This window comes from Artemia sp. Qi Xiang Cuo, chromosome 12, assembly GCF_049724085.1.
Source record: "Artemia sp. Qi Xiang Cuo chromosome 12, ASM4972408v1, whole genome shotgun sequence".
NCBI lineage: Eukaryota > Metazoa > Arthropoda > Branchiopoda > Anostraca > Artemiidae > Artemia > Artemia sp. Qi Xiang Cuo.
The window spans coordinates 11,794,800-11,809,807 of NC_142805.1; the positions used below are offsets into that span (position 1 = coordinate 11,794,800).

At 33.4% G+C, this 15,008-nt stretch overlaps 1 pseudogene across 1 annotated transcript; it reads left to right on the plus strand.

Moving 5' to 3' along the window:
• The first annotated feature begins 5,417 nt into the window (after nucleotides 1-5,417).
• Nucleotides 5,418-11,004, plus strand: LOC148945788 (uncharacterized; annotated as a pseudogene). Its single transcript, XR_016142553.1, has 3 exons — nucleotides 5,418-5,805; nucleotides 7,242-7,415; nucleotides 9,092-11,004. The product of XR_016142553.1 is annotated as an uncharacterized LOC148945788 (transcript).
• Nucleotides 11,005-15,008: the final 4,004 nt, after the last annotated feature.

The following is a 15,008-nucleotide window of genomic DNA, read 5'->3' on the forward strand; positions in this document are numbered from 1 at the left end:
GATAATGAAAATTGATTATGAAACGTAACTTAAATGAATACAGAAACAAAAGAAGCAAACTTTTTGTACATCAGGAGCATAAAGTTCATAGTGGCTGAAACAATGGTGTCTGCAAATAAGATGTAGAACTGCTAGTTGAACAGTGTTGCCACTGCCAACTCAAAGTTTACTAATTTTCCAAAACTGAAATTGTCCCACTATGGTCTGGCTTAACCAAAATATAGAGGAGTCCACATTTCTGACCTACAAATAAAGTGAAAATTGTACTCAATGTCTTTTTTATGCTCTTTCTGAATATTATTATTACATTTTTTTGTAAATTCAATTTTATGCACTCTCTGGGCCCTTGAAAATGATCATCTGTTAAAGGGCAACAAACATTTTTTCTATAGTTTTTGGGTATAAAAATGGTTAAAACATTGGCCTTAAACTTTCTGTTTGATTATAAATCCATTTTATTTTAATATAAACAATCCACGAGCATTGATTTGTTGTAATTAAGTTTAATAAAAGGAAAATAAAAATAATTCTGCAATATTTTCTTCTTGTTCTCTTTGGCCAGTTAAGGCTGTCTTTTCAACTAAAAGTTAAAAAACATTAAAGCCAGCAGAAGAAACATGGCAAATGGAAAAGTGGTAGAATTGTTTTGACTATTTGTTATCCAAATAATTATGTGACATAATTGTGACCAATCAATGCTTGTGGATTATGTAACTTTAACAAAATTGATTTATAGTCAAATAGTAAGTTTGAAACAGATGTTTTTATACCCTAGAACTGAAGAAAAAATAACCATTTTCAATTGGCCAAATAGGACTTAAAGTTGAATTTGCAACATTTGGAGTTATTATATTCAGAAAAAGAATAAAACAAGACATCAGGTGGTATTTTCACTTTATTTGTAAGTCAGAAATGTGGACTGCTCCATATTTACCATAACCTCATTTATATCATATTAAATAAAAAACAAGTTTTTTTGAACTGAAAGTAAGGGGCAACATTGAAAATTAAAATAGACATAAATTATTAGGTATATGAGTGTTTGCTCCTCCTCAACACCTCATTCTTGATGCTAAAGTTTTCTATTAATTAAAAAAGGCTTCTTATTGTTCTAATTAAACAAACTTTGTGTTTCAGGAGTCATTCTAAAAGAATTGGGACAAAGTTCAAATTTTAGAGCAGTTAGCAAGGCATTCAGCAGACATGCAAAAAGCGCTGTAGCAAAGTAGCATTCTACTTGGCAGTTTTCAAATTTGTTGGCAGATTCTGTCTGAAAGTACCATTTTTACATACGAAAATACTTTTTGCTCAAAGAAAAGCTGTCAAAACACAAGTTGTGCGGATGAAGTGTTAGCTGTTTCTAGAAGTTTGTTGAATTCTGCTATTTGCAGGTTTGGAATATTTTGCATACCTGGTGTTGAGGAGCAGCAACCCCTTCATTTACATAATAATTTCGTTCTGTTTTCAGTTAAAATGTTGCTCCTTACTTTCAGCTCAATAAAAAATTATTTAATTTCTGATAATTTTTTAAATAATGCCAGGAAATCTGGCTCCACCTCCATGGAAAATTTCCTCCTCTACACAGATATATTCACCAGACAGTTGAATTCTGGTTAAATTTACCCCAGACAAATACCCTTAACAACTGCACACGTAAAATTGGGTCAGCAAAAAGAAAGGAAGACAAAAAGAATTTTGTATAGGAATTCTGACAAATATCCCCCAAAAGATTCATCCCAATGGAAAATTCTTCCTGTAGAAAATTCACCCCTCCCCCTTCTTATTACTTAGACCTTTCCCCAGGTGCTGTGGGGTGTCATTATATCTCCAAAGGCATAGTTGTTCAGGGTTTCAACTATGCTGAGCAAAATAGTTATCTCAAAATTTTGCTCGGGCAATGTTTAGAAAAAAGGGGCATGGGAGTGTGCCTAGTTGCCCTCCAATCTTTTTGGTCACTTAAAAAGGGCACTAGAACATATAATTTCTTTTTTAATTAGCCCCATCCCAATATTCTAGGACTACTGGGTCAATACAATCACCCCTGGAAAAAAAAAAGATGAAATAAATGTGCTTCCATGATCTTTCTTCTGACAAAAAATTACAAAACTCCAGTTTTTTGCAGATAGGAGCTATATACCTCTAAAGTAGGAATCTCTGATGGTGTAGTTTGCATTAATACTCTATGACTTTTGGGGGTATTTCCCCCTTTTTCAAAAATTAGGCAACTTTTTTCAGGCTCGTAGCCTTTGATGGGTAACTCCAAACTTAATTGAACTTATATATTTGAAATCAGCATAATAAGCCACTGCTTCTGATCACTGTCTATCTATTGGTATCAAAATTCCCTTTTTTTAGTTTCAGTTACTATTGATCAGGGTCACTCCTTACTTACAGTTCATTAGGCTACCACAAACTATTTGATAAAACAAGAATTTCAATATTTTTGGTTAGTTTCCTTCTACAATCTAAGGCTATATTAGACATAGAGAGGGGCTGGCAGTGAATTGTCAAATACAAACCAAACTATGGAAATAAGCACAAAATCACAAATCTAAAAAATCACCTATTTTTGTTATGGCAGGTCTCCTGAAGAAACTTAATTTAGTAAAGTTGAGGCATTTTAAATTACTAACATTTGAATAAGGTGAATTTACCTCCCAATGCCTTTTTCATGCTTGTTTCAAATATAATAATTGGTTCACTCAAAATATAATTTTAAGCCTATTACATACCCTCAAAGATTATACCTTTTTCTCTTATTTTTGACTATATAAAAGGGTTAGAAACAGTGATTCTTTCTTCATAACGTGTTTAATAATTATAATGAACACGTTTTAACTGCAGCTACTCTATCCTTTAACCCTTCTGTCTCAGGTGCAAATTTATAGTGAAAATTATATATTTCCCATGTTTTCTGGCTCCCAATTTTTTCATAGTCAATTCAATGGGTAAACTAGTTTAAACAAGAGTAATGCTAGCAGCAGTATATAAGCTGTATCAAATCATTTTTGTAGGTTTGTAAAGAACTTAAAATTGATTTTCTGAATAAAGCAATTATCATATTCAAAAAGAACATAAAAAAGGCCTCACTTTGTATGTTCACCTTATTTGTAGGTCAGTAATATAAACTGTACCAAATTTACCCTCAATTTTTTACCTTTGCCAAAAAAGGTTATTTTTAAAGAAATTTGAAGGAATTGTTTGAAAGAGACTAAAATTTCTTAAAAAAGGCATCATAGTAAAACAAAAAGTACACCACAGTTGAAATCTCTGAAGAGGAAATGTATTGCCCCTCTCCTCTCTTGAGCAATAAGGAAATTACATTTTTGCATTGTTAGCACTAATACATCCCCTTTCTTTTTTTCTTGTTGTTAGCAGGACTCTAAAACATTAAGTAATATTTAAGGGATTGTTTAAAAGCTTATTTTTTAAATCTAAATAGTTTTTTACCTATTTTTAATGTTATATCTTAGTGTAAAACTACTAGGCAAGGTAACAAGTTAGCTTTTTGGCGCCCCATTTAGGGATCAGAATAAACTTTGCCCCAGAAACAACTATTATGTTTGGATAGAGCATATAAAAGGGCATTAAGTGATGTATTCACTTTCTATCTAGCTAAAGAAAAAGAATATGGTAAAGGTACCAATGATTTGATGGTGTAATTTTGGAAGCACTGTTGAAATTTTTCCCCAAGACATGATAACTCTGCTTAGCCTTGACTTGGAGCACCATCTCTTGAAGCTAATGTTAAATTCTGATGATGAGATATGTCCTCACTATATCCAGTACACCCAGATAAGACAAGAACATTCAATTTAGTCAGTTTCCTGTTTTTGACACAAAAGGAGCTCCAGATGTCTTGTAGTAACCGTGTTGAAATTTTTGACAGATAGCAATAGGCCCTGTCAAAATATAGTTGACTCTGTCCAAAATTCACTGAACATTTAAAACAGATGAGAGAATTTTGGTGTTTAAATATCAGGGTCCACCTTATGAAACCATAGCTGGTGAATTTTATGGGTGATTTCTGTATAACAAGAGAAATTATTATGGTTACTATTTCTAATAGTATTTCAGATGAAAAAACAATTGAAAAAAAAAAATTGCAAGTTTTACTATCAGTTTCTATGTTTTTTTGACCATCTGAAGAACTGTTGTTTGGCCTCATACCCATGTTCATTTTTTTAAGCATTTGTTTTGGTTGACCACCACATTCTAAATGTTTTTTTATTACTAACCTATACATGACTGAAGTAATTATTCAAGCATTCCAATAATTTCCTTTTTTATTATCGATGCCAGTTCTTTCGTTTTTATTGGTGTTTCTCTCTTTGTGTTTTTATTAATTTTTAAATTTCTTTATTAATTATACTAGTTTTTCTGTTTTTTAAGATTCTTACCTTGTTTTGATATGTGACGTTTTCTCTAATTCTGAGCCAATCTTATTGCATAACTTATCGTTTAACCTAATATTCAATGAATGTTTATTCATTCTGTGTTGTTGTGTACTACTGTGTTCTTGAGCCAGTTTCATATGAATTTTTGTTTAAAATTATTTTGTGCTTTTGATGTCAAATTTCTTTTCTATCCGTCTCATCAGCCCATCTGAGCTTATGATTAACAGTTATTTCAAATAAAGATCTATCACTCATTATCCCAGATGTTTTTTTTTACAAATTACTTTTAAAATGCATAATTAAATCAGTTGATGAAGTAATCAATTCATTAGTTCAGTTAAATAGATAAATTAATTAAGGAATAATTTAAATAATTGCCTATTAATAAATAAGTAAGAGAACCCTGGGTTGTAAATAATTTTCCATTTTGGAGGGTTTGAACTAATTTTGTGCATGGGATGGGTTTGCTTTTTTTCTGGTATACCTAACATTCTGCAAGTTTTTTGTAGCAACATTAATGGAAATTAAACTATGCAAGTAATCTGGTGCTTTTATACTACATAATGATTTTTGAAATGAATTTTAATTTCAAAAAAAATCTTTCACTGCTCAAAGACAGAACAGGGTAAAAACCCTAAGACAAAGTGGAGCAAATACACAGCAGCTTTGTGCCCAATGTACAGTCTTTGCTTTTCCAACAGAGAAGGGTTTGCCTCCCTTCCCTACCGGCACCTATCAATGCATGCCGTTTGTAAGCTTTCAGGTTTAGGGGGCTTAGTCTGGCTTGCTTGTAAGGTGCTAACATTTTGCCAAAATGCTCTAAATACAGTCAAGTGACTTTTAAAAACACATAGGTGCAATAGGACCAGCTAAATAAATGAATTGTTGTAATAAGTGAAAAGTGCTGTAAATAGCAAGTACTAAGTACTATATACTAGTATGAGATCTGTTCAAAATAATTTTTCTCTTTTATCACTTTTAATTTTGAGTTGTAAAATTTGTATAGGAACTTAAGATTTACATTTACAATAGGTTGTTCTTGGGTTGAAAAAAAAATACAGTCTATTTAAAATAAGATTATTTCTATTGCCATTAGTTGCTATCAAAATCAGATTGTAAATAAATTGGTCTTGAATGTTAAAATTTCTACACTTTTTATGGTTGTATCTTTCAAATATTTTTTTAGGTTTTGTGCTCTTTAATCTCCTTTGGAAGATATGATAGCAATTATGGTTAATACAGCCCCATATAATCTTGTCATTTAATGTCATATAGTAATTCATTAATCGTTTAGATTTTGGAGATTTCTAACCACTGGGAAGAGTCAAAAGAGACTAACTGTGTATTTGACTCAATTGGTCAACTATGGAAACACCCATGCTGTCTGACATCACTGCTGTTAAGCAAGGTAACTGGTACTATGAGTGGCTGAGCCAATTTGCTGCTTACTTGTGCTACTTTTGTTTAAAAATTAAGAGAGTTGTTATCATTGCCCACATATTTCTGCTACTTTAACTTCAAAAATACATTAAAAAAACTGTATAACCTAATTATTATTTATTTATTTTATTTTGTGTCACAATTTTTTCAGTGCTTTCAAGCGATTTGATAAATGGTTACTATCCAAATAAGTAATTAACGTTTTGTTTTCATGCATAAATATTTCAATGTATATCTAGCACTTTAGCTTTTGTTAAACTTTTCCTGTATATTCTTTACCAAGCTTGTGGGTATACAAATTTAGCCCTTCCCCAACCTCCCCAGCTCTTTATTCCAAAGTATCATGTTATTCCATATACTAATTATAGTGTTATTAAAGAATATTCTATGTTTTGATTAAAATTTTCTCTGTCTAGGGGAGAGGCTGGAATTCAAACTCGCTCATATGCAAGAAGAGTTTGTTTTAGTTTAAAGACTTTTATTATAAAATTACTGCTTTCTATTCAAATAAAATAAACAATAGTGACAGACTACAATAGATACATCAAAGAATTGTTTTTTTTTCTCAAATATATAAGATTCACTAAGTTTAATGTTACCTATCAAAAGTAATGAGCCAGAGAAAACTTGCATGATTTTCGATAAAAGTGGAAAACATCCCCCAAAATTGAAAATTTTACCATCTTATTCAGCATATAAGAGAATTTCACTCTTCTATCTTTAATCTATTTTACTCTTCTACTATCTATTTGTATAGGAGCTTTCAAGCTTCAATCTCTAAAATGTGGAATTTTGTGTTTTCTGTCAGAAGAAAGATCATGGATGTGTGTTTATTATTTTTTTTTTCTTTGTTCTTCTCAGGGGTATTATCAAACCATGGTCCTAGAAGATTGGGAGAGGGTTCATTTGCTCAAAAATTAAAAGTTCTAGTACCTTATTTAAGTAACTAAAACAATTGGATACCAACTTGCCCGCCTCTCAAGCTCTTTTTTTTGCAAAGCCATCCACATCAAAATTTTGAAATGCTCATTTTGTTCAGTAAAGTTTGAAGGTCCAAGTCTGGGTGTGGCTCGACCCCCCATAACCACCCGAGGAAGGGCCACAAGTTGCAAAATTTGCCCATTGTTTACATATAGTGTATGTTATTGGGAAGTAGGCCTATATAGACATTTTTGACTGAACTTACAATAATTGGCCATTATCCTCACAATATTTTTCTTTTTTTTACCCTTTACTTTTTATGTTTCATATATATTTACGAAGTCTAGATACTGAGATTATCAATTTATCTTTGCTCCTTCCGCGAGCTCCCATATAAATTTTTTTTGTCATCTTAAGTGTCTTATGACTAACCAATTTGTTTTGTTGTTAGCGTTCTATTTGTTAGTGTTCTAATTTTTATAGAAGCTGAAGATATATCCTCAAATGATGATACTGATATCTTTGGAAGTATATATCCTGTGGTGTTAATAACGGAAACCGAAGGGAATTTTATTTCTGTTTCTCCTGGTATCTCTGCAGATTTTCAACATAATGCTGATCCTGTTAAAAGAAAGTCGAAAATTGACGAGGATGAAGGTATGCTTCAGATATTCTGATCTTCTTCTGTATTTTTGCCTGTTCAAATTGAGGTGTATCTTGAACTTCCGTTTAAATTATGGCGGGGTGTGATAGATACCCCAAGCGATAGGTCAACCTGGAGGCGCCTAGTCTCATCGTTCTCTATGCCGAACCCTCGGCAGGAGCCTTAAGTCAAGTAAGTCAAGTAAGTGTGATAGATAGTTGTTTCTTACATTAGTGTGCACTGGTTGCATTTGATGTGAACTATTTACTAAATAATTATTTTGGATGGTTTTAATTAATAGTACATAAAATCTTGAATTCCAATTAAACCTCAGAACAAGACGACAAGTTTAGTTTTATTTTGAACTTTTATCTTGCTTTTGGAATTCAATAGAACTCTTACAATTTTTTAAATATGACGCATTTTCTTTTGTTTCTGGTTCAAAGCTTAGGCCATATGTATCCCTGGATTTAACTATGCGCAATAAAAATAATATGCCAGTGTAAAAGTTTGTAGCTTAATCATTCGCTTCTAAAGATACTTTACTTTCATTTTATAGCGAAACTGTCACCAAAGAAATGGAGAATTTATGTGGGGTTCAAGCTGCAAGGTTGATTTTAAAATCGGGGGCCTTTCACTAAATATTGCCTTTAATAGAATTGATAGCGGAGTGCAACCAATGAAGTCGCACCAGTGACTTAACCTTATTTTATATCTTTTAAACTACTTTTCTGAAAGCCATCTTGACCTTATGTGGCCTTTGGGTTTGAAAGACAGGGATAATTATTGTTTGTATTCAGGATTGTAATAATGTTTGCGTATGGCATAACAAATTTTTTATAGGTGTTGTGTTATAGGCGGCTTCAGTTTTATGAGACTTGATTCATGTTTTTTTTTCTGGTAACTAGTATCGTTTATGCTATCAGCTTTTTGGTCGCCGGAAATGCCTTTATTTTTCACATTTATTTTACACATGTGTGGTGGTAACAAGAAGGTAAGTGGTAAGTCACAGATGGTAAGATGGTAAGTCACATCTTACCTACCACATGCTACCTAAGATGTTTGCCTTCCATAAATTTGGAAAATACAAAATAAACTTTTCTTTGGAGTATTTGAGTAAACTGAGCTTGATCATAAATCAGTCATTTGCTCTTAAGCTAAGTCAAAAAAAAAAAAAAAAAAAAAAAAAAAAAAAAAAAAATTCAGTCATTTTACCAACCTTAACAAACCTTACATATAGTGTCGAATTCTTTACAATGTGTTATTGTTATGCCAAAATTTAAAACATTACAGAGAGACATATAATTAACCTATTTGAAAAAACTACGTTAATTGATAAAAGTTGGGGGTTAATATAGTGCATCGATATTGCAGTACAGCGATTTTTATAGGCAACCCCACTCCAAAGTAAATTGATGAACAACCGGAATTCTGAATTATTGAACAAGGTAAGGAATAAAGAATTCGAATTATTATAAGAATAATGCCTCAAATTGGCTTTTATAAATTAAATACTGTAATAACTAAATAATTTTGTATTGTTTAGTATAAATATAAAATATACAATGTAAATTTTGCAATCACTGTATAGGGCTAAAAACGTCAAAAGTTGAATTTTGCACTAAATTGAAAAAAGATAAAAAACACAAGTCTTGGCGATCTATTTTGAGCAAATTTTATGTTCTTCTAGTTCTCACCGTTGCAACTTTTTATGACAATGATGTCAGCAAAGAAGGATGCGATTTACCAAGCCAGCCAGGTCTTGCAAGAATATGGCTAAAGCACGAAATGGATTTGAATTGTCAAAGTGAGATGCCAAGTCACATTTTTGCATTTGCTGAAAATGATGTGGCAAAACAGGAGGTTTCTCATACGGGAGAAAAACTTTTCGAATGTGATATATGTAAAAAACGTCTTACGTCAATGGCAAATTTATCTCGTCACCAAAAAACTCATACTGGTGAAAAACCTTTCCAGTGTGATGCCTGTAAGAAATGTTTTTCCTCAAATTCATGTTTATCTCATCATCAAAGAACTCATACTGGAGAAAAACCTTTTGAATGTGATATTTGTGATCAAAAATTCCGCCAAAAAATCAACCTATCTAATCACCGAAGAACTCATACTGGAGAAAAACCTTTCGAGTGTGATACCTGTAAGAAATGTTTTTCTTCAAATTCACGTTTATCTCTTCATCAAAGAACTCATACTGGTGAAAAACCTTTTGAATGTGATATATGTAAGAAATGTTACACGTCAAGTGAAAGTTTGTCTTATCATAAAAAAACTTATACTGGAGAAAAGCCCTTGGAATGTAATATATGTGAGAAAACTTATCCTGCCGAAAAGTCAATCTATTTATTCATCCAAGATCTCATACTGGAGAAAAACCTTTCGAATGTGATATATGTAAGAAACGGGTTACGTCAAGGGCAAATTTATTTCGTCATCAAAGAACTCACACTGGTGAAAAACCTTTTGAATGTTATAACTGTGAGAAAACATTCCGCACAAAAATCAACCTATCTATTCACCAAAGAACTCATACTGGAGAAAAACCTTTCGAATGTGATGCCTGTAAGAAATGTTTTTCTTCAAATTCACGTTTATCTCTTCATCAAAGAAGTCATACTGGTGAAAAACCTTTTGAATGCGATATATGTGGGAAAACATTCCACAGAAAAGCTCTCCTGTCCGATCATCAAAGAACTCATACTGGAGAAAAACCCTTCGAATGTGGTACATGTGGGAAAACATTCCACGGAAAAGTTCTCCTGTCTGCTCATCAAAGAACTCATACTGGAGAAAAACCATTCGAATGTAGTATATGTGGGAAAACATTCCGCAGAAAAAATCACCTTTCTGATCATCAAAGAACTCATACTGGAGAAAAATCTTTCGAATGTGAGAAATGCCAGAAACGTTTTGCTACAAAAACTGGGTTATCTCATCATCTAAAAAGTCATACTAGGGGAGAAGCCTTTGAGTATGTCAGTGCATAAGAGGGTTTGATTTTTATTAAAATGTTCATGTTAAAATTTATCAAAGAATCTGTGCTAGAGAAGAGAAAAACTTTCTGTTGTATATAATTTTGTTTTAACAGGAAAATTTTTGACAGCAATTCTTTCTTTGTAAAGCTAATCTGATATGTTTTCAATATTGTTTTTATGTTTTCGTTTTGTTTAACAGCTTGCTTTTTATTGGTAGTTGACTAAAAGTATAAACTTTAATACTATATAATATGAGAAAACATCTTAGTTTTATTAATGTTGGTGAATCCAATGAGAAAATTTAGGGGTGTCTTTTTTGCTGATCGGCTGAAGCATGTTTTGATTTGGTAAATAATTTAGTTGTTGATACTCCATTGTTTTCACATACGAGTGATTATTTTCAGGAAAGGGCTGTCCGAGTTTTCTTTGAAAATTAAGAAATTCGTTTTGAAAAAGCGTTATTGATATTCTTTCCTAAGGGGTCTGCAGAAAAGAGTTATGCAAATGCTTGTTACTTATGCTCAACTTATTGCAGGGTTTGTTTTCCTGGCTTTAGTAAAGGCAGCATATAGATAGTGTTTCAAGATTTACAAGATGTCAAACCTAAAGCTTGATAGACCCAATATTCAGTTTTTTTTTTTTTTTTTTTTTTTTTTTTTTTTTTTTTTTTTTTTTTTATATATATAATAATAACAAAAAGTTTTCTTAAGCGCCGATCACCGTTTTCTTAATCACCCGTTAATGGTAAACACCCGGTATCATAATAAAAAAGCCTACGTCTTCAGAGGTAATAATACAGGGGATTGACACTGGTCAAATCAGCAGGCAAAGGACAAGCTTCGAGGAGATATCAAATGTTGTCGTGGACAAGATACCTTGTCTTGAAATGGCCGAAAGTTTGGATAATTTGAAAAGGAAGTGCATGAAAAGAGAATAACTAGTAAAATGGTTCTAGGCGTTTTCCCCCCCCCGGGGGGAAATGCCCATGGAAAATAAATACCCCCCCCCCTCCCCCCTTGGAAAATAAGGCTTTCCAAATTTGATAATTTTATTTGAGTTTTTTTTTTCTATGCAGGGGGAAGGAATTTTGCATTATGCGCCACTCACTCAAGTTTACGCTGTGTAAAACTCGAGAACAAACCGGTTTCTTCGTTAGTTTCTTTCAGCTTAGTGCGAGACAAGACAAAGACAAGTGACAGATTGTAAGGAAAATATATAATTTGGGGGTACTTGTGTAGAATCTGGATACACAAGAAAGAAAGACCGCATCGAAATCTCAAAGCCGCTATTGATAAAGAGGTTTCCGCTGCATAGTGAGATATTGCTCACTCCGTTACAAAGATTTAAACTTTAGTTTTTTGGGGTTTAGGGGGACTAAAATGTAGCTAGATTAGGTTAAGTTAGGTTACGTATTGGTACTTTTCATTAGCTGGTACCCACGCGATAATGCGAAGATCAGACAAAAACCTGTTCGTCTGCAATGATAAGTGATTGAATGAACATGGATGTTAAAATTGTAATTTGGGATTTGTCAAAGACAGAGAAAGAAAGTGGGTTCTGACAAAGACAAAAAAAGAGAGTATGTTCTGCCAAAGACAGAGCCCACGACAAAACAGCGTTCTGGGCGCATAATTGTAATTTGTAAACCTTATAATTTTGTTCGTAAACCACTATATTTTTATCATATTTTGTTTTATTTCAGTACCGGATATCTGACTCGCGTGTTGCAGACTAACAGGTTTTTATCCAATCTGATCTTCGCATTATCGCGTGGATACCAGCTAATTGAAAAGTACCTATGTATTTAATATATGCTATGCTTTACCCCCCCCCCCTCTAATTTGCAAATGTATAGCCCAAATTTTCTTCTGAACTATTATATTTTCATCCTATTTTGTTTTATTTCATTAGCATTAACGAAACTTCACTTTTAGCGTGTGCACTCAGATTCTACACAAGTACCATTTGGGCTATATGTTTGCACATAAAGGGGGGGGGGGGGTAAATTATTTGGACTGTTTTAAAAAATAAAAAAAATATTATTTAATAATGTGCAGAATAATTGTGCCAAACAAATTTTCCATGCAGATCCGCTATACTTTACCCCCCCCCCCCTGAGGCGGTGGTGTGGATGAGGAAAGGGCCGTCATTTTCCTATACGGAATAAATTGTGCTCATTTTGGGGCTTAATTTTACTCTTTATATTCATAATAAACGCATAGACCAGAATTATTCCCAGAAATTATAAAGGAGTATATATCAATTTCACATTTTTGATGCGTTTTTAAGTTCCTTTTGTATCCCCTCTCCCTAAAAAAATACGTCCTCCCCCAAAACAAATCCTGGTTATGGCCTTGGGGATTATACATCAATTTCTACCTCCACCCTCTCCTCATCTTCCAGTTAGAACTAATTCTGTGTTTATCTGATGGCTCAAGAGAGCTGAGATTTTTTGGCACCAAAGTGCACCCTTTGAGGTGTCTCTCTCCCTCCCTAACTACAAAAAATCATAGAACCCCATTATAGAAGTTCAAGTGCCTTTTTAAGTTTTGTAATTTGTCCATTGCTTACAGATAGTATTTGTTATTGGGAAACATGCGAACATTATTCGCGGGTGAGTTTTCTGCGGGGGGGGGTGGATTTTTCGGGTGGATGATTTTTTGTCAGCGGGGATGTATTTTCCAAGGGGGAGGGGTGCAGGGGTTATTTTCTTGGAGTGTAAATGTCTAGAACCATCTTTGCCATGGAGAAGCGATAAATTTTCAATGAATAGTAAACAACAAAGCTGTGAGACATCTGATATTTCTATCAAAAATCTATCAATAACGGTTCTGTCCGAGGATTTGAATGAAGGGGTCTGGGTACTCGCTTGATCATGTCCAACATTGCGTATCAGAAATTGAATCTATTATAACAGAATAATACTAGTGATAATAATTATATTTATAATCCAACAAAAAGCCGATAGGCTCAAAGATAGAGTACACAAAAAAAGACATTAAACTTCTTCAGAAAAAATTCTATTGTTTAAAAATAAGGACATCTTTTGCAACCAGCGAAGTATACTATTAGCATCCTCGGTGCTTTGTGTTAGGTGAGGAACTGCTCTGAGACAAAAGATATTCGTATAGTTTCACTCAGCCGAGGGGTTGCTTCCATAGTTTTTTGTTGTACGCTGACTGTTCGAACAGCCTGTTAGCTGTTCCTCTAAGCTAAATTTTGCCATGAATGGAGATTTGACAAAGTCGTGGAGGTATTTCGTATTGTTTTTTGCACCATGATTCGCACATTCTTCTTTTTCAATAAGCGAGCCATACGGGACGCTTTGCTTTAGTCAAACAGTTCGTGGTAACGAACTTTAAGTAAGGAGCGACCCGGCCCAATAGTAATCGAAACTCTAAAAAACGGAATTTTGATACCAATAGATACATCAAAAGAATCAGATTTTTATTCTGATTTCAAATATATAATTTTTATCAAGTTTAATTTTACCTATCAAAATTACCCCTGGAATATTTTACCCTTGGAAAATACATCCCCGCTGACAAAAAATCATCCCCCGAAAAATCCCCCCCCCGCAGAAAACTCACCCGCGAATAAGGTTCGCATGTTTTCCAATAACAAATACTATCTGTAAGCAATGGACAAATTACAAAACTTAAAAAGGCACTTGAACTTCTATAATGGGGTTCTATGATTTTTTGTAGTTAGGGAGGGAGAGAGATACCTCAAAGGGTGCACTTTGATGCCAAAAAATCTCAGCTCTCTTGAGCCATCAGATAAATACAGAATTAGTTCTAACTGGAAGATGAGGAGAGGGTGGAGGTAGAAATTGATGTATAATCCCCAAGGCCATAACCAGGATTTGTTTTGGGGGAGGACGTATTTTTTTAGGGAGAGGGGATACAAAAGGAACTTAAAAACGGATCAAAAATGAGAAATTGATATATACTCCCTTATAATTTCTGGGAATAATTCTGGTATACGCTGTTATTATGAAAATAAAGAGTAAAATTAAACCCCAAAACGAGCAGAGTTTATTCCGTATAGTAAAATGACGGCCCTTTCCACATCCACACCACCGCCTCAGGGGGGGGGGGGTAAAGTATAGCGGATCTGCATGGAAAATGTGTTAGGCACAATTATTCTGCACATTATGAAATAAGAATTGTTTTCTGATTTCAAACAGTCCAAATACTTTACCCCCCCCCCTTTATGTGCAAATATATAGCCCAATTGATACTTGTGTAGAATCTGAGTGCACACACGAGAAGTGAAGTTTCGTTAATGCTAATGAAATAAAACAAAATAGGATGAAAATATAATAGTTCAGAAACAAATTTGGGCCATATATTTGCAAATTAGAGGGGGGTAAAGCATAGCATATATTAAATACATAGGTACTTTTCAATTAGCTGGTATCCACGCGATAATGCGAAGATCAGATTGGATAAAAACCTGTTAGTCTGCAACACGCGAGTCAGATATCCGGTACTGAAATAAAACAAAATAGGATAAAAATATAGTGGTTTACGAACAAAATTATAAGGTTTACAAATTACAATTATGCGCCCAGAACGCTGTTTTGTCGTTGGCTCTGTCTTTGGCAGAACATAC